Here is a 24874-nt window from a genome sequence, read left to right on the forward strand (position 1 = left end):
GAGGGGGTGAGTTCAGGAGAGAGGGGGTGAGTTCAGGAGAGGGGGTGAGTTCAGGAGAGAGGGGGTGAGCTCAGGAGAGAGGGGGTGAGTTCAGGAGAGATGGGTGAGTTCAGGAGAGAGGGGGTGAGGAGAGAGAGAGGGGGTGAGTTCAGGAGAGAGGGGGTGAGTTCAGGAGAGAGGGGGTGAGTTCAGGAGAGGGGGTGAGTTCAGGAGAGAGGGGGTGAGCTCAGGAGAGAGGGGGTGAGTTCAGGAGAGAGGGGGTGAGTTCAGGAGAGATGGGTGAGTTCAGGAGAGAGGGGTGAGTTCAGAGAGAGAGGGGGTGAGTTCAGGAGATGGGTGAGTTCAGGAGAGAGGGGGTGAGTTCAGGAGAGAGGGGGTGAGTTCAGGAGAGAGGGGGTGAGTTCAGGAGAGGGGGTGAGTTCAGGAGAGAGGGGGTGAGCTCAGGAGAGAGGGGGTGAGTTCAGGAGAGAGGGGGTGAGTTCAGAGAGAGAGAGGGGGTGAGTTCAGGAGAGAGGGGGTGAGTTCAGGAGAGAGAGGGGTGAGTTCAGAAGAGAGAGGGGGTGAGTTCAGGAGAGAGGGGGTGAGTTCAGGAGAGAGGGGGTGAGTTCAGGAGAGAGGGGATGAGTTCAGGAGAGGGGGTGAGTTCAGGAGAGAGGGTGAGTTCAGGAGAGAGGGGGTGAGTTCAGGAGAGAGGGGGTGAGTTCAGGAGAGAGGGGGTGAGCTCAGGAGAGAGGGGGTGAGTTCAGGAGAGGGAGTGAGTTCAGGAGAGAGGGGGTGAGTTCAGGAGAGAGAGGGGGTGAGTTCAGGAGAGAGGGGGTGAGTTCAGGAGAGAGAGGGTGAGTTCAGGAGAGAGGGGGTGAGTTCAGGAGAGAGGGGGTGAGTTCAAGAGAGAGGGGGTGAGTTCAGGAGAGAGGGGGTGAGTTCAGAGGAGAGGGGGTGAGTTCAGGAGAGAGGGGTGAGTTCAGGAGAGAGGGGGTGAGTTCAGGAGAGAGGGGGGGTGAGTTCAGGAGAGAGAGGGTGAGTTCAGGAGAGAGGGGTGAGTTCAGGAGAGGGGGGGTGAGTTCAGGAGAGAGGGGGTGAGTTCAGGAGAGAGAGGGGGTGAGTTCAGGAGAGAGGGGGTGAGTTCAGGAGAGAGGGTGAGTTCAGGAGAGAAGGTGAGTTCAGGAGAGAGAGGGTGAGTTCAGGATAGAGGGGGTGAGTTCAGGAGAGAGAGGGGTGAGTTCAGGAGAGAGGGGGTGAGGAGAGAGGGGGTGAGTTCAGGAGAGAGGGGGTGAGTTCAGGAGAGAGGGGGTGAGTTCAGGAGAGAGGGGGTGAGTTTAGGAGAGAGAGGGTGAGTTCAGGAGAGAGGGGGTGAGTTCAGGAGAGAGGGGGTGAGTTCAGGAGAGAGGGGGTGAGTTCAGGAGAGAGGGGGTGAGTTCAGAAGAGAGGGGGTGAGTTCAGGAGAGAAGGTGAGTTCAGGAGAGAGGGGGTGAGTTCAGGAGAGAAGGTGAGTTCAGGAGAGAGGGGGTGAGTTCAGAAGAGAGGGGGTGAGTTCAGGAGAGAGAGGGGGTGAGGAGAGAGGGGGTGAGTTCAGGAGAGAGGGGGTGAGTTCAGGAGAGAGGGGGTGAGGAGAGAGGGGGTGAGTTCAGGAGAGAGGGGGTGAGTTCAGGAGAGAGGGGGTGAGTTCAGAGAGAGAGGGGGTGAGTTCAGGAGAGAGGGGGTGAGTTCAGAGAGAGGGGGTGAGTTCAGAAGAGAGGGGTGAGTTCAGGAGAGAGGGGGTGAGTTCAGGAGAGAGGGGGTGAGTTCAGGAGAGAGGGGGTGAGTTCAGGAGAGAGGGGGTGAGTTCAGGAGAGAGGGGGTGAGTTCAGAGGAGAGGGGGTGAGTTCAGGAGAGAGGGGTGAGTTCAGGAGAGAGGGTGAGCTCAGGAGAGAGGGGGTGAGTTCAGGAGAGAGGGGGTGAGTTCAGGAGAGAGGGGGTGAGTTCAGGAGAGAGGGGTGAGTTCAGGAGAGAGGGGGTGAGTTCAGGAGAGAGGGGGTGAGTTCAGGAGAGAGAGGGTGAGTTCAGGAGAGAGGGGGTGAGTTCAGAGAGAGAGGGGGTGAGTTCAGGAGAGGGTGAGTTTAGGAGAGAGGGGGTGAGTTCAGGAGAGAGGGGGTGAGTTCAGGAGAGAGGGGGTGAGTTCAGGAGAGAGAGGGTGAGTTCAGGAGAGAGAGGGTGAGTTCAGGAGAGAGGGTGAGTTCAGGAGAGAGGGGGTGAGTTCAGGAGAGAGGGTGAGTTCAGGAGAGAGAGGGTGAGTTCAGAGAGAGGGGGTGAGTTCAGAAGAGAGGGGGTGAGTTCAGGAGAGAGGGGGTGAGTTCAGAGAGAGGGGTGAGTTCAGAGAGAGGGGCGAGTTCAGGAGAGAGGGTGAGTTCAGGAGAGAGGGGAAGAGTTCAGGAGAGAGAGGGTGAGTTCAGGAGAGAGGGTGAGTTCAGAGAGAGAGGGGGTGAGTTCAGGAGAGAGGGGGTGAGTTCAGGAGAGAGGGGGTGAGTTCAGGAGAGAGGGGAAGAGTTCAGGAGAGAGAGGGTGAGTTCAGGAGAGAGGGGGTGAGTTCAGGAGAGAGGGGGTGAGTTCAGGAGAGAGGGGGTGAGTTCAGGAGAGAGGGGGTGAGTTCAGAGAGAGGGGTGAGTTCAGGAGAGAGGGGGTGAGTTCAGGAGAGAGGGGGTGAGTTCAGGAGAGAGGGGGTGAGTTCAGAGGAGAGGGGGTGAGTTCAGGAGAGGGGTGAGTTCAGGAGAGAGGGGGTGAGTTCAGGAGAGAGGGGGTGAGTTCAGGAGAGAGGGGTGAGTTCAGGAGAGAGGGGGTGAGTTCAGGAGAGAGTGGGTGAGTTCAGGAGAGAGGGGGTGAGTTCAGGAGAGAGGGGGTGAGTTCAGGAGAGAGGGGGTGAGTTCAGGAGAGAGGGGGTGAGTTCAGTATTTAGCAAGTATTGCAAGATCGCAACAGTATCAGTTCATGTATTTAGGAGTGTTTAATTAAGTGAAAGAATAAATAGTTAAACGCATATTCTTTACATTTTAAACTATAGACATAGTCACACAGTGTAACAGAGGACAATACAACATGACAAGAGACAGGATGGATAGTCAATACAGTAGGAGCACAAGACACTAGGAGTATACAGCAGACGATACAGTATGACATAGTACAGTAGACAATATGTTATGACACAAAGACTATACAGCCGACAATATAGTAAGACATAGGATACTAGACTATATCTTATGGGAGTAGGACTATGCAACAGACAGTATGGTAAAACATAAGACACAGGGAATGACAATAGAGACACTACAGAACAGCAACACAAGGGGGACCAAATAAGCACTAGGCTGACAGAGCTGACAACATGTAGAGAGAATGGTAAGGGAGCGGGGATTAATCCTAGCAGAATGCTATGGAGTAGAGGTGGGTTTTGAGGAGGGATTTAAAAGCATCCACAGAGGGAGCAGATCTCGGGGGAAGACCATTCCATAGCCTGGGGGTCGCTGCTGCAAATGAGCGGTCACCTCGAGTCTTTTAGACTTGGTGCGAGGGACAGTCAGGAGGGCCATGTTGGATGATCTAAGGGACCTGGGGGCTGAGTAGGGGGTTAGGAGGTCTGAGATATACAGGGGGCTACGTCAGTCATTGCCTTATAAGCAAAAAGGAGGATTTTCAAATCTATCCTCAGGGTGACGGAGCCAGTGGAGGGAGGCCAGCACGGGGCGATGTGTTCCCTCCTTTTGGTGCTGAGTTCTGAACCAGCTGGAGACGGGATATGGATGTTTGGCTGATGCCTGTGTAGGGAGTTACAATAATCCAGATGTGAAGTGATAAAAGAGTGAATAACTCTTTCTAGATCCGGGGGGGGGGGGGGGGGGGGGTAGGATGGGTTTTATTTTTGCAATATTAGAGTTGAAAAAAGCGGGATTTGACAACAGAGTTGACCTGTTTGTCAAATTTAAAAGCAGAGTCAAAGATGACCCCAAGGCTCTTGACATGGGGCTTGACATAGGTGGAAAGCTGACCTAAGCTATCTGTGATGAGGACCAAACAGAATGATTTCAGCGATGCAATGGTGGAACGAACTTCCCACCACAGTTAGGACAGCCGAAACCCGTCCAATCTTTCGCCATAGACTAAAAACACACTTCTTCAATCAATATCTGAAATGAAAAGGGAAAAAAACAAACCTTCTTACTATTTTCTATGATGCACTCTTCCTACTAATACTAATATGCACTCAACACTGCAGCACCCACGTTTCAGCACTGAACATTGTTACATTGTACCCTTCCTGTTGACTTGTCGTACAGAACTTGTAAGTTGTAAATGATATCACATAGATATATATGTAAATGATATCACATTTATACTAAAGCAGGTCCATAAGGCTTTAGATAATGTTGTTGCATGGGGAGATAAGTGGAGTTTTAAGATCTCACAGGCAAAGTCCAAGTGTAGGATTTTTGGCTTTAAAAGAAAGTTGCAGACCCTTGGGCTGGACATGTATGGGTCTCCTTTGGAGAAGGGTCTCATTCTTTAACGGACTTACGACAAAAAGGGCTTTCTCTTAGGGCCATTTGAGACCTTTTCGGGCAAGACATGAATATAGACAATATATTATAATATTAATTATATATGTTTTATTGGGACGGGTGGTGAAGCCCAAAATCGTCCCGAAAAGGTCTCAAATGGCCCTAAGAGAAATAATAATAATAATAATATAATAATGCAGGACCTCTTTAGGGGGTCTTTATTCGGCATGCAACGAACTGGACATGCAATTGGAGCGGCACACACACACACCGGGATACACACAAACACACATGCATTGTCTTTTTCTCAGTCGCCGATGCGATTGAGTCTCTGCACTTGACCCATCCCGTCGTCCTTCCCCCCATGGGCAGCCGGGAGCAGATAGGGTGTCAACGTGAGCTGCGCCCCGGGGACCAATCAAAGTGCTCCTGCCCGTCTTCGTCAAGGACGCCACAGCGTTAGCGATCTGTTGTTGTGCATGTTTTTCCATTGGGTTTATCTTATCGTGGGGGAAACCCTTGCGAGCACGGGGAGAACATGCAAACTCCACACAGAAAGGCCCGGGAGATCACCCAGCTGGACCTTCTTGCTGTGAGGCGACAGTGTTAACCACTACACCACCGTGCCGCTTTTTGTCATAAGTCCTTGGAGAATGAGACCCAATGTTTTTAAATGTATTTGTGTCTGGTTTGACGAGCGACTGACTTGGGCCGTTCATATAGCAAATACATTGGGAAAAGGGGGGAAAGTGATAAATGTCATGAGAAGTTTGTCTGGTTGTGACTGGGGGGGGGGGGGGCAGACAGGGGGACTATGATATTGATATACCAGGCAATGATTAGATCAAGCTTTGACTATGGTATTGATATACCAGGCAATGATTAGATCAAGCTTTGACTATGGTATTGATATACCAGGCAATGATTAGATCAAGCTTTGACTATGATATTGATATACCAGGCAATGATAAGATCAAGCTTTGACTATGATATTGATATACCAGGCAATGATTAGATCAAGCTTTGACTATGATATTGATATACCAGGCAATGATAAGATCAAGCTTTGACTATGATATTGAATATACCAGGCAATGATAAGATCAAGCTTTGACTATGATATTGATATACCAGGCATTGGGCACACAATTAAATATTAGTCCCCTGCCCTACCTTTTCACATGTACGGTATATGCGTTAGTATCAGCATATTTAAACAAGGTTTCTGAAACACAAGTTAGTGGTGGTGACTAGTGGTCTCCACTCCCAGAGCAGACAATATTGATGGTGACTCTTTGTGAACTGCAATACATTTGATTCCTAAAGATTGAAAATATTCTGCCAAAGTGCTGTATTGTTTTAAATCAAGAAGTTTATTCCATTCAATCACATAATACAATCTTTTCTATAGCAGTTGTGTCCTGCATGTTGTCTTTCCATCTAAGTGGAACTACAAGATTAGTACCTACGACTGCACAATGATGAGAATAAAATGAATACAAATGTCTATTCACTATGAACAGAATGTGAAAAATTAAGAGATATATCTTGAATGCATGAACATGTTACTTCAGAGTTACTTTGAGAGGATTATGTGCTCCAATATATTCCACTCAGCACTATCAATCTATATATGCAGACATCATTGTAAAAACATCACATATAAACATAACACTGCCTTTATGGCACAATCTTGATAACTAAGAGATTATCTGAAAATAAAAGATAATTTTCATGCATGGATTACTAGATTTCAACCACAATACAATACGTTCTCTTTCCTGGTTGTTAACCAAGGTGAAAATAGTGGAGCTAAAGCCTGGTCTGGTTCAACAAAGGAAATAAATGATGAAATAACAACAGACTGGCCGCTGGGGTGCAGGGTTGAGGCCTTCTGATAGCAGGTGGTCATAAGAACATTTGAAAATGTGTTTAAATAGAGGCCTTGCACTGAATGTTTGTGTAGTTCTTTGTCTTCCAACATGGCTGCCTGTAACATAGCGGCCATTGTTTTGAACATGGCAATGGAAGGGACAACGGTTGCTATGTGCAAAACAATGGTTGCTATGTGTAGATATTTGAGAATTATATCAACAGGAAAGCCAGTGGAACAGTAATATGCTTTTCCAGTGTTTCACATCTCAACCTTGGTGCTAATAAATGGCACATCAAAGCCTCTCTCTCTCTCTCTCTCTCTGATTGCTTAAAACAATCAATAACGCACAACACCAACACTTCACAAACACTGGTCTTATAATTAGGGATGTTCGATATTGGCTTTTTTTTTTTCGATATCCCATATACCGATATTGTCCAACTCTTATTTTCCGATACCAATATCAACCGATGCCGATATATGCAGAGTTCCCCCCCCCCCAAAAAACGGAATCATTTCAGGTAATTAACATTACATATCTCTTGTCGTGGAATTAACACAACATTATACATACTTTTGACAATAAATAAAATCAGAATTTGTTCACTTGCTTGCCTGGGTAAATAAAGGTTAAATACTTTTTTTTTTTTTTTTAACAGATACCGATAATTTCCGATATCACATTTTAATGCCAATATCGGCCGATAATATCGGACATCCCTACTTATACTTATACAGTATTCAACGTAAACACACTAAAGACCCTTTCACACATGCTGCATGTAAAATCTTGTTTTTTGCTTATTTGAATACAGACAAATCAAAAACACAGTTGTGGACTTACAAAAAGAAAAGAAAAATCACAAATGTACATATTCAAAGTAAGCTCACACACAAAATCCAAAATCAGTGACCAAAAAAAGGATTAGGCTGAAGCACATGCTTATTTTTGCCTATCCTTTACAATTCTTAAAAACTAAATATATATATAAAAAGAAAACTTAAAATATGCTGCAAGACGTGGCGGCTACGTGGCGCAGTGGGCAAGGCGCTCGCAACGAATGCTGGAGACTAGGCTGGAACCTCCTGTTGGAGCCCCGCTCTCCACATTGCTTTCAGTTTAGCTGGTCGTCCACAGTAATACACATGGGCCGTATTACGGGGAGGGAAACTGAAGGGTGGGGGTCGGGCGTTGTGGACAGCGACTCCTACAGGTCGGTTGGTGCGCCTGCGCAGTAGAATCAAGAAGCCCCTCCAAAGCGCAGACCCCCGAAGCTGAAAGATCGAGCCGCGCAGGTGAAAAGATGCGACGGCCGTTACCTCGAGTATCGGAGGGGACTCGTGCTATGTATGACTTAGTCCACATTGCAGCCGGCTTGTGGGAGGCAAGAAACAACGTTCGAAGACAGGGGAGGGTTAAAATTGGACGATATGAAAATTGGGATGGGAGAAAAATAGAAAAATGGGAGAACAAGTGGATAAAATTTTTTTTTTGCTGCAAGACGTAATTTTTTGAAAAAACAAATGTTTGATGTTTTACTCAAAACTGTACTCCTGAATTATTAAAATGTTTAAGACTTTTTTAAATCTCCCCTGAGAAGTACACAACTTCAACCCGTCACTAAGACTATTCCATAGTTTAACTCCCAAAAATGAAACACATCTAGCTTTTACATTAGTTCTTACTTTTTTACATGTTTGTATTGAATACCACTGATCCTAATTAATTTAATTTCAAACCTTTATTTTAAATAGAAAAGGTTAAGGTTTCCCTCATTCACACGATGTTGAGTATAATAACAAATATTTTAAATACATATTTATATCAATGTCATCATGGCAGGTGAAAAAATAGCCAAGCATGTTGCAACCTTCGTCTATCAAGCAAACAATTATATTATATTTAATTTATAATTTATAATTATATCAGACAATGCACCTACAAAAGCAGATGATTACAATTAAATTAGCCAACTTGGTAACACATTAGTCATAGCAGCATAGGCAGGGATTAAAGCACAAAAGAATCTCCTGACTGAATTTTTTTCAGGCCAAGTCATATTCTTATTTTAATCTCCACTGTATTTTTTTTAATAGCGTTAGCGTTTTAAGGGAGCCTACTTGTAGAGCCTACTCGTGGGGCGGCGTGGCTCAGGGGTAGAGCGGGTCGTCCAATGATCGAAGGATTGGTGGTTCGAATCCCGCTCAAGCCCATGTCCATCCCACTGCCGTTGTGTCCTTGGGCAAGACACTTAACCTACTTGCCTCGTATGAATGTGTATGCATGTGAATGAATGTTGGTGGTGGTCGGAGGGGCCGTAGGCGATGATTATTCGCCACGCTTCCGTGAGTCTGCCTCAGGACAGCTCTGGCTGCAATTGTAGCTTACCACCACCGGTATGACTGTGTATGAACGAATAATGGACTCTGTGAAGCGCTCTGAGTCAGAGAAGAGCGCTATATAAATCCAATCCATTATTATTATTACTGTCCTGACTGTGACTATAGACCCTACTGTTGTGGTTGTTGTGCCAGGCAGGGAGGCTGTGTGCTGGAGAGCGTGAATGCAAGTCTTGTGGCTAGCTTCTGATTGATGGCGAGCGAGCACCATTTTCCCATTACTTTGAACCATGAACTAAACGGCTTGTTATCATACAAACAAGGGACTAAACACGTTTCGCAATTATGCCACAACAACAATGGACAGTCTCCTCCCCACCGTTTGTATATATTTTTTACCACCCACCCACCCCCTCCTAATGTACAGTCTCCTCCTCATCATATGTATATATTTACTGTTAGGATCTCTGGGTAACAGTACTGTATATTTGCATATCGTATATGTGACAAATGTAACAGTAGTAGTACTATACCTGTAAGTCATGTATGTCCCTATGTCATAAATGTCATGATGTCACTATGAATTGAAAATGGGGGACCCTGATGTAAACAAGACAAACGTCTTTCTCTGGTCTGCATCCCCTTAACAATTGTGTGTATTGCTACTGGATTTACCAGATCCAGAGTGAATGAATGAAAACTTTATTTAATACACAAGACCCTCTTCTTGGGACCAAGTAAGGTTTCGTCGATAATCCAATGTACAGTTACCCCACCCCACCTACCCAACCACCTCCAATGTATATACTCTCTTTTTTAGACTATTTTTGTATCACAAACAGTACTGTATTTGCAAATCTGGTATGTCATAAATGTATAGATGTAGCAGTACTGTCTATCTGTATGCCATGTGTGTCATATATGTTATGATGAATTGAAAATGGGGGACCCTGATGTAAACAAGACGAAAGTATTTCTCTGGTCTGCATCCCCTTAACACTTTAACTGCCGGAAGACGTGTTTAGGCGTCCTTCCCCGCCATGCTCAAGTTGCCGAAGACGCCGTAACTCGTCTTTGATATCAATATTTCAAAAATCTGTGATCGGATTCATATTTCCCATCCGCTGGCCTGAGCCCCACCAAAAAGCCCCACTGAACCCTCTAGCGGTTCAAGAGCGCCATCTGGTGGCCGATCGGCGCAATCGCCTAACAGGAAGTTACTTGGACGTTGTGCTGTTCTCCCATATTACTTCCGGGCACTCGGTATAGGTCCCGGCACTCTAGCTCGTCACAATACATAGCGATCCGTTGCCAATAACTCGATAAACAACATGATTTGGACGTATATACCATTATACAACCTGGAAATGGACCGGGTATTCCAACATCCCATAATAGGAAAATGTATACTCCACGCTCATCGCCCAACGGCGCGAGGAAGATACGGTAAGATTCAGCGTTATTTTTCAATGTCTTCTATACTAACTGATCTGATGAACATTTGACCCACATTAGATGAATGGTATAACGCTGCCCACGGAATTATAAACGCCCCCTCGCCCATCCGGTCAACATCAGATGACGTGTAGTAACTTCCAGAAGTCCGTCCAGTTGGATTTTTTTATATCGCGCCGATTGCTATCAAACTGTATTTGATCATCAATATAATGCATTTGGGGCTATAAATCACGTTCTGGAGAAAGCTGCAGAAAGAGATGAAAACATACTTATACTTTAGATCATATTTTAGTATGAATATGTGAATGAAAAAGTTTAACGTTCATACACCCTGAACAATACATATAGGACATTGAATGGGCCCTAATAATGGCAATTTAGCAATAGAATTTAAAAAGTTATAGCCCTGCAAAGAAGGGGAAGTTCTCCATAGACAAATAGAGCTGGCAACCTATGGTATATCATGAATTTAGCCTTAGGCAATCAAAGTGTTAACAATTGTGTGTATTGAGCCGTACTGTATTGTACCCATTCTGCAATTCTGTTAATATAGTCAAGTTAGACCGCGCTCACAAGTTCTCACACTGGGTGCTGTAATCCCATAAAGTTCAGTATATCAAAGCAGGATAGCCGGACCAGCACTCACAGGTTCAATGTTTTTTATTGGCAGCCTGAATTACTATACCACTGATGAAGGACATTGTCCGAAACATGTCTGCTTTTGATTCAGGCTGCCAATAAAAAACATTGAACCTGTGAGTGCTGGTCCGGCTATCCTGCTTTGATATACTGCAATTGTTAATAAAATGTTCAATCAATCAATCAATCAATATTTAACAGATTGCAGAATGGGTACAATACAGTACGGCTCAATACACACAATTGTTAAGGGGATGCAGACCAGAGAAAGACGTTTGTCTTGTTTACATCATCAGGGTCCCCCATTTTCAATTCATAGTGACATTTATGACATGCATGACATTGACATCATGACATTTATGGCATAGGGACATACTACAGGTATATAGTACTGTTACATTTGTGACATATACGATATGCAAATATACAGTAATGTTACCCATATATCCTGACAGAGATTATACATATGATGGGGAGGAGACTGTACATTAGGAGGGGGTGGGTGGGTGGGAGAAAATATACAGTACCGTTACCCATAGATCCTAACAGAGATTATATACATGATATGATGGGGAGGAGACTGTACATTAGGAGGGGATGGTAGAAAAAAGATACATACGGTGGGGAGAGAATATACGGTGGGGAGGAGAATGTCTACAGATACACCTGTGTGATGTTGCTACGGAGTTAAGCTAATAAACTTATACTCACAACCACAGCAGGGGACTCACGTATTCTACTGTGAAGTAACACGACAATGACAAACGTGTTGTTTCTGTTTATCTTTTTGACATTGTTGCGGCACACGGAACAAGTTAACAACTCACCACTACAGCCCCCAGTAGCGCTGCCTAGCCAGTCTCTTCAAACGTCCTCTCCTCTCGAAACTTTTTGTTGGGTGGTCCCGCTGATCCTTTTCATCTGATAAACCCGCGGTGGGTTTTCTTTTTAGTGGCCGGCTTACTCCTTCCATTTGACCGACGCTATTAAGCTAACGTTAGCAAATCGGTATAGCAGCGAGTGCAAGCAGCGTGGTGGCTGTGACGTCGGTCAACAAGCAGTGTTGACGCACGAGGCTGCAAAAAAGGCGACTCTTAAAACCAAAACACACCGCAGTTTTTAATAATTTTACATGACTATTTTGTGGCGGGCAGACTTCTCAGACGTCGCAAATGTGTAACTCGCCCAATAGCCTGCAGCTGCAACCGCGGAGCGAGCCTCCGGAGCGAGCAGCGTAATCCTGTCTCTCGAGTCGCTGAGTGATGACTCTGCTTGGCGCGGCGCGATAGAATATTTTTTTTTCATATTTGGCGCCTCTGATTGGCTCAATTTTGTTTCAATGTGTATGCATCTACAAATCATATTATACCACATAGCCAATTCCGTCAGACTGCGAATCAAATTGACGGAAATCCGTCTGGAGACGGAACGCTTTAATGCATGAGCATAGGCATAGCCTTATTAATGTTGTGTGTGGCGTCGCCGTCGTGTACAACAATACTTACGTTTTTTAGGTGATTTGACAAAGTTGTTGTAGAGGCATTGTCTTTGCATATTTTAAAGTGTAACCACACGTCTGATGACTTCTTCGTCGACATGTCTGCTGCACATGTCCTTGTTGTTTTCAACACAGATAATCTCCACGTGCTAGTTGTAGAGAGGTGGAGTCGAGGCGCGCTTACTTTCGTTTCATTGGAATGGAGGCGCAAGATTTTGGAGGCAAAAAAATAAATAATTTAAACTTTGATTCTTTTTTTAATGTTCGAAGCTCGTGCCATCGAACGAAGCTTCGAAGTATTTAAGACAGCCCTAGGCTGTATGTGTGAACGCAGAGTTTACCCTCCCAGCACCCAAGTAAAGCAGATCATTGTTGGCAGAATTCACACAGCGAGCGAGTGGACGTATTGATTAACTAATCATGTTCCAACACAACAATGTTGCTGATAGTTAAATGAAAGTGTATTGATTAACTAACCATGTTCCAACACAACAATGTTGCTGATAGTTAAAGTGGACGTATTGATTAACTAACCATGTTCCAACACAACAATGTTGCTGATAGTTAAAGTGGACGTATTGATTAACTAACCATGTTCCAACACAACAATGTTGCTGATAGTTAAATTAAAGCGTATTGATTAACTAACCATGTTCCAACACAACAATGTTGCTGATAGTTGAAAGTGTATTGATTAACTAACAATGTTCCAACACAACAATGTTGCTGATAATTGAAAGTGTATTGATTAACTAACCATGTTCCAACACAACAATGTTGCTGATAGTTGAAAGTGTATTGATTAACTAACAATGTTCCAACACAACAATGTTGCTGATAATTGAAAGTGTATTGATTAACTAACCATGTTCCAACACAACAATGTTGCTGATAGTTGAAAGTGTTTGGCTTTAGTCTCATCAAGATTTGAGTGAGTTTGCCAGATGCGCCCAATATGTTCCAAACAGTGTAGAGGCGAGCGCTGAGAATGAGACTGCAGCAAAGTCGTACGATTATATTAAATGTGTGCTTCTCAGTGTTTTAGCCTGTATGAAACTATTATTAAGTGGTCATCATTTGTGAAATAGTTCAGCTTTTGCTCAATAATGCTTTGGAACAGGAGATGTTTGAAATATCCAGTCAAGATGATATGCTGACCAGTTTGCTCCGATGTCTGACTGAAGATGAGAAACACTGTTTGCTAATCATCCAAAAACGTTACATAAATGTTTATGTTTATGAGTTTATGTTTATGAGTTTATGAGTATTTCAAACGTTTTGGATTGATTGTAAACTATTTAGATAAAGTTTCACAATGTAAAATCCAGTTATTTGCACTGTTGGTCGCTTATTTCACACTGTATTGAATACCATTGATCCCAATTTGTTTAATTTCAAACCTTTATTTTAACTAGAAAAAAGTTCAGATTGCCCTCATTCGCAGCGATGTCGGGTAAAACAAGAACTATTTTAAATTGATATGTAAATGATAATCTTCATACACAGGAGGAGATATTGTCTCTTTCTGCGTCCTGCCCTGCTCTACCTAGGAGGCACCCCTCCTAAACCACAGGCAGTATTTCCTACGGAGTCCTGTTGCAAAGCTTACAGATGTCAAAGAATAGTTGGGAGGGATGCAATTTTTCAAAACTTTAAAATGCATTGTTGCATCTAGGCAACTACCGTCCTGTCTCTCTTCTCTCCTTCCTTTCTAAAACACTTGAACGTGCTGTATCCAACCAACTTACTGCTTATCTCTTACAGAATGACCTCCTAGACCCTAATCAGTCAGGCTTCTGGACTGGTCACTCCACAGAGACAGCCCTCATTGCGGTCACAGAGGCACTTCACTTAGCAAAAGCGAAAGGCCTCTCCTCTGTCCTGATTCTCCTAGATCTATCTGCAGCCTTCGACACAGTCAACCACCAGATCCTCCTTGCGGCCCTCGCAGGACTGGGAGTGGCTGGCTCTGCGCTGACATGGCTGTCATCATACCTCAATGACCGCTCCTACCAAGTGTCATGGAGAGGGACCCTGTCGGCCACCCGCCCCCTGCGGACGGGTGTCCCCCAGGGCTCGGTTTTAGGACCCCTTCTCTTCTCCCTCTACACTAAATCACTGGGTAACATTATCACGTCTCATGGTTCTCCTACCATTGTTATGCCGACGATACTCACCTCTTCCTCTCCTTCCCTCCCTCAGATATCCTCGTCTCTGAGCGGATCTCGGCCTGTCTGTCCGACATCTCCGCCTGGATGACGACCAACCACCTCAAACTGAACCTAAGCAAAACAGAATTGCTCCACCTGCTGGCCAAATCCTCCCCCCTGACCGACCTTTCCATCACAGTCGAGAATGCAGCTGTGACGGCGTCCCCGACCGCCAAGAACCTTGGTGTTGTCCTCGACGACCAGTTGAACTTCTCTGCTCACATCGCAGCGACAACCAGAACCTGCCGATTCCTCCTGAGCAACGTCAGAAGGATCCGCCCCTTCCTGACAAAAGAAGCCACCCAACTCCTCGTCCAATCAACAGTCATATCCCGCCTCGACTACTGCAACGCACTGCTCGCTGGCCTCCCGGCCACTGCCACTAAGCCTCTTCAACTCATTCAGAACGCAGCGGCCCGCCTGATCTCAAACCTACCGAAGTCGGCCCATGTCACCCCACTTCTTAGGGACCTGCACTGGCTCCCCATTGCTGCACGAATCCGCTTCAAGGCCCTCGACCTAGCATACGAGCAAAGGGAACCGCTCCCGCCTACCTCCGGTCAATGGTCTCTAACTACACACCCTCAAGACCCCTACGCTCTGCATCTTCTGGCCGCCTCAGACCTACTCCTATCCAAGCTCCGGGAGGGTCATCAAAGAGAAGTCGCCTATTCTCAGTCCTTGCCCCACAATGGTGGAATGAACTACCCACCCCAGTTAGGACAGCCGAATCCCGTCCAATCTTTCGCCGTCGACTAAAGACGCACTTCTTCAACTATTATCTGAATTAAAAATATATATATAAAAAAAAAAAAAAAATCGAACCCTAACTAACCTTACTGTCATGCACTTGTCCTAATAAACTAACCTACACTGTAGCACTCAACACTTTGATGAACATTGTTACTCAGCTGATAGAGTTGTGCCCTTCCTGATGGCTTGTCGTACAGAACTTGTAAGTCGCTTTGGATAAAAGCGTCAGCTAAATGACTAAATGTAAATGATATTTAGCACATATGATAGAATTTCAATAGAAAATAAACAAAATAAAATACCATTACCACCAGACAGAAAAGGGCATTGTTTGACTCTGAGGGAAAAAGGGCAGATGCTCAAGCACCCCTTGGGCCCTATGTGTGTCTGGTTACAGGCAGCCATGTTGGAAGAGAGACAACTATTGTTGGAAGAGAGGACTAGAGAGAAAGGCTCTATTTAAACCATGAAACGGGTGTTTGACGATGAGTTTCAGAAGTTCTTGTGATGCAGATCACATTAGTTGGATTGCTGTCCAGGATGAATGTGTTGTTAAGTATGTTGCGTTTTTAAGCAGATTTCTACACAATTTTAGGGTTTGACAACTGAATAAATATACTGGAATATATAGGTGCTTCTTTAAAATTTGAGATTATCTGAAGCACTTCCCATGCTGGTCCCAGTGGTAGGGTTTCTCTCCTGTGTGAATTCACTGGTGAGTGTTTCTCTCCTGTATAAATGTGCTGGTGTGTCTTTAAATTGAGTGATCGAATGAAACGTTTTCCTCCACTGTCTTTAAGGCTTCTCTCCTGTATGAATGCGCTGGTGAACCTTTAAGGTGTCATATCTACTGAAGCTCTTCTCACACTGGTCACAGTGGTAAGGCTTCTCTCCTGTATGAATACGCTGGTGTTTCTTTAAGTATGTAGAGGTACTGAAGCTCTTCTCACACTGGTCACAGTAGTAGGGCTTCTCTCCTGTATGAAGGCGCTGGTGACTCTTTAAGGCTCCAGAGGTACTGAAGCTCTTCTCACACTGGTCACAGTTATAGGGCTTCTCTCCTGTATGAATGCGCTGGTGACTCTTTAAGTGCCCAGAGTTAGTGAAGCTCTTCTCACACTGGTCACAGTTATAGGGCTTCTCTCCTGTATGAATGCGCTGGTGTCTCTTTAAGTGTCCAGATCTACTGAAGCTCTTCTCACACTGGTCACAGTTATAAGGCTTCTCTTCTGTATGAATACGCTGGTGTCTCTTTAAGTCTCCAGATCTACTGAAGCTCTTCTCACACTGGTCACACTGGTAGGGCTTCTCTTCTATATGAATGCTCTGGTGTATCTTTAAGTTTCCATATCCACTGAAGCTCTTCTCACACTGGTCACAGTTATAGGGCTTCTCTCCTGTATGAATGCGCTGGTGACTCTTTAAGTGTCCAGAGTTACTGAATCTCTTCTCACACTGGTCACAGTTATAAGGCTTCTCTCCTGTATGAATGCGATGGTGAATCTTTAAGTGTCCAGATCTACTGAAGCTCTTCTCACACTGGTCACAGTTATAGGGCTTCTCTCCTGTATGAATACGCTGGTGTTTCTTTAAGTCTCCAGAGGTACTGAAGCTCTTCTCACACTGGTCACAGTTATAAGGCTTCTCTCCTGTATGAATACGCTGGTGTTTCTTTAAGTCTCCAGATCTACTGAAGCTCTTCTCACACTGGTCACAGTTATAGGGCTTCTCTCCTGTGTGAATACGCTGGTGTATTAGCAAAGTGGACTTATTGATGAAGCTCTTTCCACACTGGTCACAGCAGTGAGGCCTTGACTCGTTCATATCTCTGCTTGTTGTTGGGGAGCAATGCAGCAATTGTACCTGGAGAAGAGAGAAGTACACAATGAAGAGTTCAGATTGTGTGTGTTTTGCATTCGTTCAGTTTGTATTTCTTAAGTTCAAAAAATGTGTATCCTCCAAATGTAGTTGTTGATGTGATTTAAAGATGAATCTTCTCCAAGGGCAGTTATTGAAAACTGGCCAACATTAATAAAATACTGAGATAAAACCCAACAGGCAGTTGCCTGCAATATGACATTGTGGTTGTATCTGTCCTTGTAACAATATCAATGTTGTTCCTAGTTTGTGTTGTTCTGGGGAGCAATTAAGAGTTTAAGAGACACAGACCACTAGTACAGATAATTCACTCTGAAATGATAAATTCAATGGAATGGATATTATATTAGCAATATGAATTACATATAATTATTATTATTATTATATATTAATCCATGTATTGTTTAGCCAAAGAGTAGCCTATTGATCATTCGTTTGTAATATGTTTATCAGATCAAGATCATGAATTAAGATCACATTTTGCCTGTTTCTTTCAACAGTCTTATAGTATCCAGCATATTGCCACCTATAACCTTTCAGTCTGCCCAGCACCAAGACAACTGTTGCAGCCTTGATGCTGCTTGTTAATCCTGTTGTGGCCTATGGCTGAAAGGCAAAAGAGGAAAGACTTTTTCTGTTGATTTGGTCACATCTGTCTGTCATAGTAGTTACCTCTGTGGCCATAGATGTAAATAAGCGTGTGAACTGTTGTATAATTTGTCATTTCAAAAGGAATAAAATCTGATGTTGTGGACAGCGACGCCTACAGGTCAGGTCTGGGCGCCTGCTCAGCGAAAGGCAGGAAGTGGTGAAGGCAGCGTGACCTCCCACGCGTTATGCTTCACCAATGAGAGTCCTCGCTGCCAGGTGAAAAGAGAGCCACTGGCTGTCTCCACATCGTCGGAGGAAGCGTGCGGTAGACTTCAGGGTTCCCTTGTACCGACCAGTAGGAGGAACATGCGCACAACGAGCAGGTAGGGGAGGGGGGGGAATTGGCATAACGACTAAAATTGGGATGGCAACGATATTGGCAACGATATTGCAGATCTGACAATAACAACCAGTGTTAGGGGATGTATTGCTCAATATTGTGTTTTTCCACAGCAATGTGTTTTGTTGTCTGTGGTTTTCTTAGGGAGACCTGTGCATTACAGTAGTCTAATTCATATCTAGTAGGCTAGATATGAATGCATGAATTAGCTTCTCAGCATCGTTTTGATTAATAAATGGTCGTATTTTTGCTATATTTCTGAGATGGAATAACGATGTTTTGGTCACTTTGTTGATATGAAAATTGAAGTTGAAATTAGAATTTCAGTTTTGTTCTGGTTTAGTTTCAGGAAGTTCTTACTCATCCATTTATTTATTGCCAATAAGCAGTCTGTGATGGAGTTAATAGCTGTATCATTTGGTTCAGCAGATATGTACAGTTGTGTATCATCCGCATAGCTATGGAAACCTACATTATGTTCTCTGATGATATCACCGAGCGGTAACATGTAAAGGGAGAAGAGTAAAGGACCTAAGCAACTCCATAGTTGTTGACATATATCTAAGACATGTGGCCTCCTAGTTTAACATATAATTGCCTCCCTCTGATGTATGTTTTAACACTTTAAGTACCAGACACGAGTATATACGTGTTTCGATTCCATGCGTTGTGGACCAGAGCCACGTATATACTCGTGGCAAGTTGTTATTGTTTTATTCCATATTTATAACGCTTATTATTAGGTACCCGATCCACTAGCAGGGTCTCTCTCTCTCTCTCTCTCTCTCTCTCTCTCTCTCTCTCTCTCTCTCTCTCTCTCTCTCTCTCTCTCTCTCTCTCTCTCTCTCTCTCTCTCTCTCTCTCTCTCTCTCTCTCTCTCTCTCTCTCTCTCTCTCTCTCTCTCTCTCTCTCTCTCTCTCTCTCTCTCTCTCTCTCTCTCTTCTCTCTCTCTCTCTCTCTCTCTCTCTATTCAATTCAATTCAATAAGCTTTATTGGCATGAAATTTCACAAATGTTGCCAAAGCACAATTATGACATAAACAGCAAACAACATTATACAATACAAGAACAATATCAACAGAACAAGATCAAAGAAATAAAGGAGATGGTGCGGTGAATAAAACATGGTACATATATATATATAGTATATGTGTCCTACTGGTTGTCCCTTTTCTTGTGACATGAATTGACATATGTTGCAGCTAAAACTGCACATTCTTTCTGTTCCCCCAGGAGGAATGGCAATTTCTGCACTTCTGTCATACTTTGGAATTCTGGGGAAATTATTTCAATTTTTGGAAAGAATTCCTCCCTAATATTTCTGTAATTTTCACATTGTGTTAGGAAGTGTAGTTCTGTCTCTATGGCTCCATCATCACAAAGACAGCACAACCTCTCCTCTCTGGGCAGCCAGGTCTGTCTGTGTCTGCCCTTCTCTATTGCCAAACCATGGTCACTCAGTCTGTACTTTGTCAGAGTCTTTCTTAGATTCTTATCAGTTACTGTGCTGAGGTAGTCTGCCACAGTATACTGTCTGTTTAGGGCCAAATATGTTTCTAATTTGTGTTGTGATTGTGTGAGTTGATTCCAATACGTAATGTATTTATCTTTTTCTTTGGTTATAATTTGGTTAGGTCTAATCTTCTGAGGCTGGCTAGGGTTTGTAATGTCAGAGTGTGAGATGTCAGCCAGTTTCATTATGAGTTGACAAAAGGGGCTCCTTTGTAGGTCCAGCTCTTGGCAGGCCAGGGCTTTATGATGATAGCAGGCCGGGTCACTTTTTTTAATATGGCTCCAGAATTTAATTGATCTTTTTTGCATATTTATGAGTAACGGATATTGTCCTAATTCAGCCCTGCATGCAGAGTTTGGGCTTTTCCTTTGTACCCTGAGAATTGTTTTGCAGAACTCTACATGCAGGATCTCAATTGGATTTTTGTCCCATTTTGCCCAATCCGTTACTAATAAAGGGCCCCATACCTCACTGCCGTACAGTGCAATTGATTCTATAACTGCTTTAAATATTTTGAGCCATGTCCTGATTGGAATTTGGATTTGAACTGAACGCTTGATGGCATAGAAAGCCCTTTTTGCCTTCTCCTTGAGTTCCTTTACAGCTGAACAGAAATTTCCAGTGGAGCTGATTTGTAAACCTAGATATGTATAGCTATTTGTTTGTTCTATTTGGGTCGCACCTATTTTGAATTCTGGGTAATTTCTCTGCAACTGGGATCTGTTTTGGAAGGTCATAATTTTGGTTTTCTTCATATTCACTGTCAGGGCCCAGGTCTGACAGTACTGATGAAGAATGTCCAAACTTCGCTGAAGACCTTCTCTAGTAGGAGACAGTATGACCAGGTCATCTGCATAAAAGAGACACTTAATTTCTGTGTCTGTGAGAGTGAGACCAGGTGCTGCTGACTGTTCTAATAATAATGCCAGTTCATTTATATAAATATTGAACAGTGTGGGGCTGAGGTTGCAGCCTTGCTTCACCCCTCTGCCTTGTGGGAAGAAGTCTGTGTGTTTATCTCCAATTTTGACAGCCAATTTGTTATTTTCATATATGGATTTAATAACATCAAAGGACTTCCCCCCTATACCACTTTCTATTAATTTAAAAAGTAAACCCTCATGCCAGACTGAGTCAAACGCTTTCTGGAAATCGACAAAGCATGCATGAATTTTTCCTTTATTTTGATTTACATATTTATCGATTAGTGTGTGTAGGGTGAAAATGTGGTCAGCTGTTCTATAGTTTGGGAGGAATCCAATTTGACTTTTGCTTAAAACATTGTGCTCATTGAGGAAATCTATAATTCTTGAATTTAGGATGCTGCCAATTAATTTCCCCAGATTACTACTAACACAGATGCCTCTATAATTGTTGGGATCATATTTGTCTCCGTTCTTGAAAATGGGTGTGATCACCCCTTCACTCCAGCTTTCAGGGAAATATCCCACACTTAGTACCAAGTTAAATATTTTTAAGATGGCCAATTTGCATTTTCTGTTTGTATGTTTTAACATCTCATTTAATATGCCATCAGTCCCACATGCTTTTTTGTTCTGCAGAGCTTTTAATTTGTCTTCCAGTTCTAATTCACTGATTGGGTAGTCCAGTGGGTTCTGATAATCCTTAATAGCGCTTTCAAGATTTTTTAATTGTTCAGAAATGTGTTCTTGGGCTTGATTCTGTGTTGGTTTTCTATAAAGATTTTCGAAGTGGTTTTTCCATGTATCTCCATTTTGAATGGATTGTTCATTTTTATGTTTCTTGGTAAATGAGTTCCATTTTTCCCAGAATTTATTTGACCCCAGAGACTCTTCAATTAATTGTAACTGGTTTTGTATATATTGTTCTTTTTTTGTTCTCAGTGTGTTCTTATATTGCTTTAGAGTTTCACAGTAACTAAGACGGAGTTCCTGACTATCTGGATGCCTGTGTTTTTGGTTGGAGATATTTCTTAGTGTCTTCCTAATGGATTTGCAGTCTGAATCAAACCACCTTTCCTTGTTTGTTTTCTTTGGTTGTTCTGTTTTACATTTTAAATTTGATGATGAGGCCAAATGATCAAATATGTGGTTGATGTGTACCAGACACCACTCTACACCTTCGTTATTCTGAGGGTAAATCTGGGCCAGGAAGGAGTCTAGAAGAGACTGTGTTGACTCACTGACCATAGCATCCTGGTACTGCTCCAGACTGTTGTGAGCCCATCTGTATTTCATCTTTATGTTGTACAGATTACAGGGTTGAGAGCTTATATTACCTGTGTCTGCTCTTTTTAGATACAAAGTGATCTGAGAGTGATCTGATAGAGGTGTTTGTTCTTTTACAGTGAAGGCTCTCAAGGAGGTTAGGTCTAAATCTGTTATAGCATAATCAACGGTGCTGCTACCAAGTCTTGAGCAATATGTATACCGTCCAAAGGAATCCCCTCGCAACCTTCCGTTGGTAATGTACAGACCCAACGCTCTACAAAGCTGCAACACTTGTCTTCCACTCTTGTTTGTGTTTTTATCATAATTTTTCCTGTTGGTAAGGATAGGGAAATTGAGGTGATCTCCAGTGATATAACTGTCACCTTCGGTACTAGTGAAGTCAACCTGCTCACCAGTCCTAGAGTTTAAATCTCCCATGATCAGCACAGATCCCTGGGCCTGGAAATGACTGGTCTCTTCTTCTATGGTGGAGAAAATCTCCTCGTCGAAATATGGAGACTCATTTGGGGGAATATAAATTGCACATAAAAAAATACTTTTCCCGCTGGAAATTATACCCTTTTTTAATTTTAACCAAATGTGATATTTCCCTTTCTTCTTTATTTCTATAGAGTCTGCTAGTTGTGATTTATACCATACCAACATCCCCCCTGAGTCTCTGCCCTGGGTGACTCCATTTAGTTTAGTTGATGGGACAATAATCTCTCTATAGTTAGGAGGGCATCCAGTAGGGACGTCTCCTTTACACCAAGTCTCCTGTAAAATAACAATATCAACACCAGTAACCTTGTCTAAGAAGTCAAGATTTCTGCTTTTTAAACCAAATAAATAAGAATTTAAACCCTGAATATTCCAAACTGATATGCTAAATGATGTCATTGAGATTGTAACAAGTTGTCATTTCAAAAGGAGAAGAAAGAAGTAACTGTTTTTTATCATAAAAAATATACATTTACAATGTGATGAGATTTAACCTGGCATGTATGTACCTTTTTTAAAGGAGTACTACCTACTAATTACCACTGACCCTGAGTGTGGCCCATTAGATGAGAGCATAACGTGCTCAGCATGTCCTGGATGGATCTCAGTTCACTGTGGGCGGGGCCTGCTGCTCCTCGGACCACCTCTGCATACAGTCTGCCTGGCTGCTGCTGCTGCTGCTGTGGAGGTGGTGGTGGTGGTACAACATGGGGTGGTGCTGTCCTGGGTCTGTGTGCAGGCTGGTTCTCATCCATATGTCTGATGTTCTCCAGTCTGTGCTGTGGAGGTTGTAGGTGCCGCTGCTTGGGCCTGGGTTGGAAGGCTCTCCTCTGCATGCTGTCGGCTGGTCCTGCGATGTGCCTCTCCGTTTGAGTGTTGGAGACTCCCGTGTTGCTCCTTCTGTTGAGTGTTGCCCGTCGATTTAGTGTGGCATCTTTTAGTGTCTTTGTAAACCGTGGAACTGCTTCTTTGTAGAGGTGAACATCATCATAAAGATCGTGTACAGTGATTGAGTCGTAGTGGGCAACGTGCACATTTGGCAATTTTTCACAGTCTCTAGAGATACTGACATTTACTTTTTGTATAGTCTGTGAGAGGAAGTCCCTCCTTGGTAACAGGGTGGATATCACTATCTTAGTTTTAGGGAAGGTGAGACATGCCTTCTCAACGACATCTCTAAGAGACAGGGCCACTCTCTCCTGTTGTTCCCCCAGGTCATTGGTGCCTGTGTGGATTAGGATATGGCTTGGATCCTAGGTCAGTCTTAGAGAGAATACCCATGGCTGCCTCTGTGTTTGGACACCAGAGTTTTGTCACCTTGTGCCTTGGGAAAAGCCTTTTCTCGTCGATGAATTTTCCATTTGAGTTGATCAGTAGCACAATATCTGCTTTTGCTGTGGGGCTATCTGGTCTGGTGGGACCACCTGTGTGTGTGTGGCAGCTGGATTCTTCTCTCTCTGCTGTTGGGGGTATGATATCATCCTGCTGTCTGTTCTGGGCTGGGCTCACTGCTGTGTGTGGGCTGAGGTCAGTTCTTAGTAGCTCAGATTCAGTGAGGGAAGTCATCTGTTGCTTCAAGGTGTCCAATGATCTGTCTCTCTCCCTAAGTTCCTCTGTGAGGGCAACAAGTTGAGACGTATGGCTCTCTCTCTCCTGCTGTGATTCTCCATGATTGTCTTTTAGAACAGCTATCTCTCTCCTGTGGTTGGCATACTCACAGTTTAGCTCACCTGTTCTGCCAGTGCAATAAGCTCACTCCTCTGACTCTCTTTCTCTTCTTGTAGCACTCTCACTTGTTCTCTCAGAGTGTACAGGTCTTTATTGTGCTGTTCTCTGTCTTTGGATAATTGTTTTTCACAGGTTGCACGTAGGCTTTCTTGCTCTTTTCTGATTTGTTCCATTTCAGCTTTTTGTGAGAGTCCCACTGAGTTTTTGTCAGTATGATTCATGACAATTTCTCTGAGCTGCACCAGTTCTATTTCTAACTTGGTGAAGTGTTCCTTAAGTTCTGTGACGGAGGTCTGATGTGGGAGGCTCAGTGTCTGCTCTGTGTCATCATGGTGCTCCTCTTCATGTGTAGAGACAGGTGTGGTGTCTGGGTCCCTACTGGCACCTGGCTGGGGGTCCCTAGGGGCGGTGTCTTCATGTGTAGAGACAGGTGTGGTGTCTGGGTCCCTACTGGCACCTGGCTGGGGGTCCCTAGGGGCGGTGTCTTCATGTGTAGAGACAGGTGTGGTGTCTGGGTCCCTACTGGCACCTGGCTGGAGGTCCCTAGGGGAGGTGTCTTCATGTGTAGAGACAGGTGTGTCGTCTGTGTCCCTACTGGCACCTGGCTGGAGGTCCCTAGGGGAGGTGTCTTCTTTCTCAACCATAGATTTAAGTGCCTGAAAAGTGCTCTGGAAGTACTTGAAGTACCCCTGCACCATGACTTTACCACTTTTATAAACATTGACAGTTGTCATTGTGCTGTCAGGGTCCTCTAGGTCTGAGATCTTTAAC

General features: G+C 44.0%; 1 pseudogene across 1 annotated transcript in view; it reads right to left on the reverse strand.

Annotated features, from left to right (window-relative positions):
* LOC311226151 (kinesin-like protein KIF15-A) overlaps positions 1 to 23211 on the reverse strand; it is a 46830-nt pseudogene extending 23619 nt beyond the window's left edge. The window contains exons 1-2 of the transcript in view: positions 22923 to 23211; positions 3516 to 3586 (exon numbers count right to left, since the gene is read on the reverse strand). The product of the transcript in view is annotated as a kinesin-like protein KIF15-A (transcript). The remainder of the gene's footprint in view (positions 1 to 3515; positions 3587 to 22922) is intronic.
* Between the last annotated feature and the right edge of the window lie 1663 nt (positions 23212 to 24874).

The sequence above is a fragment of the Notolepis coatsorum genome (genome assembly GCF_963971535.1).
Source record: "Notolepis coatsorum genome assembly, chromosome: 3".
Lineage (NCBI taxonomy): Eukaryota > Metazoa > Chordata > Actinopteri > Aulopiformes > Paralepididae > Notolepis > Notolepis coatsorum.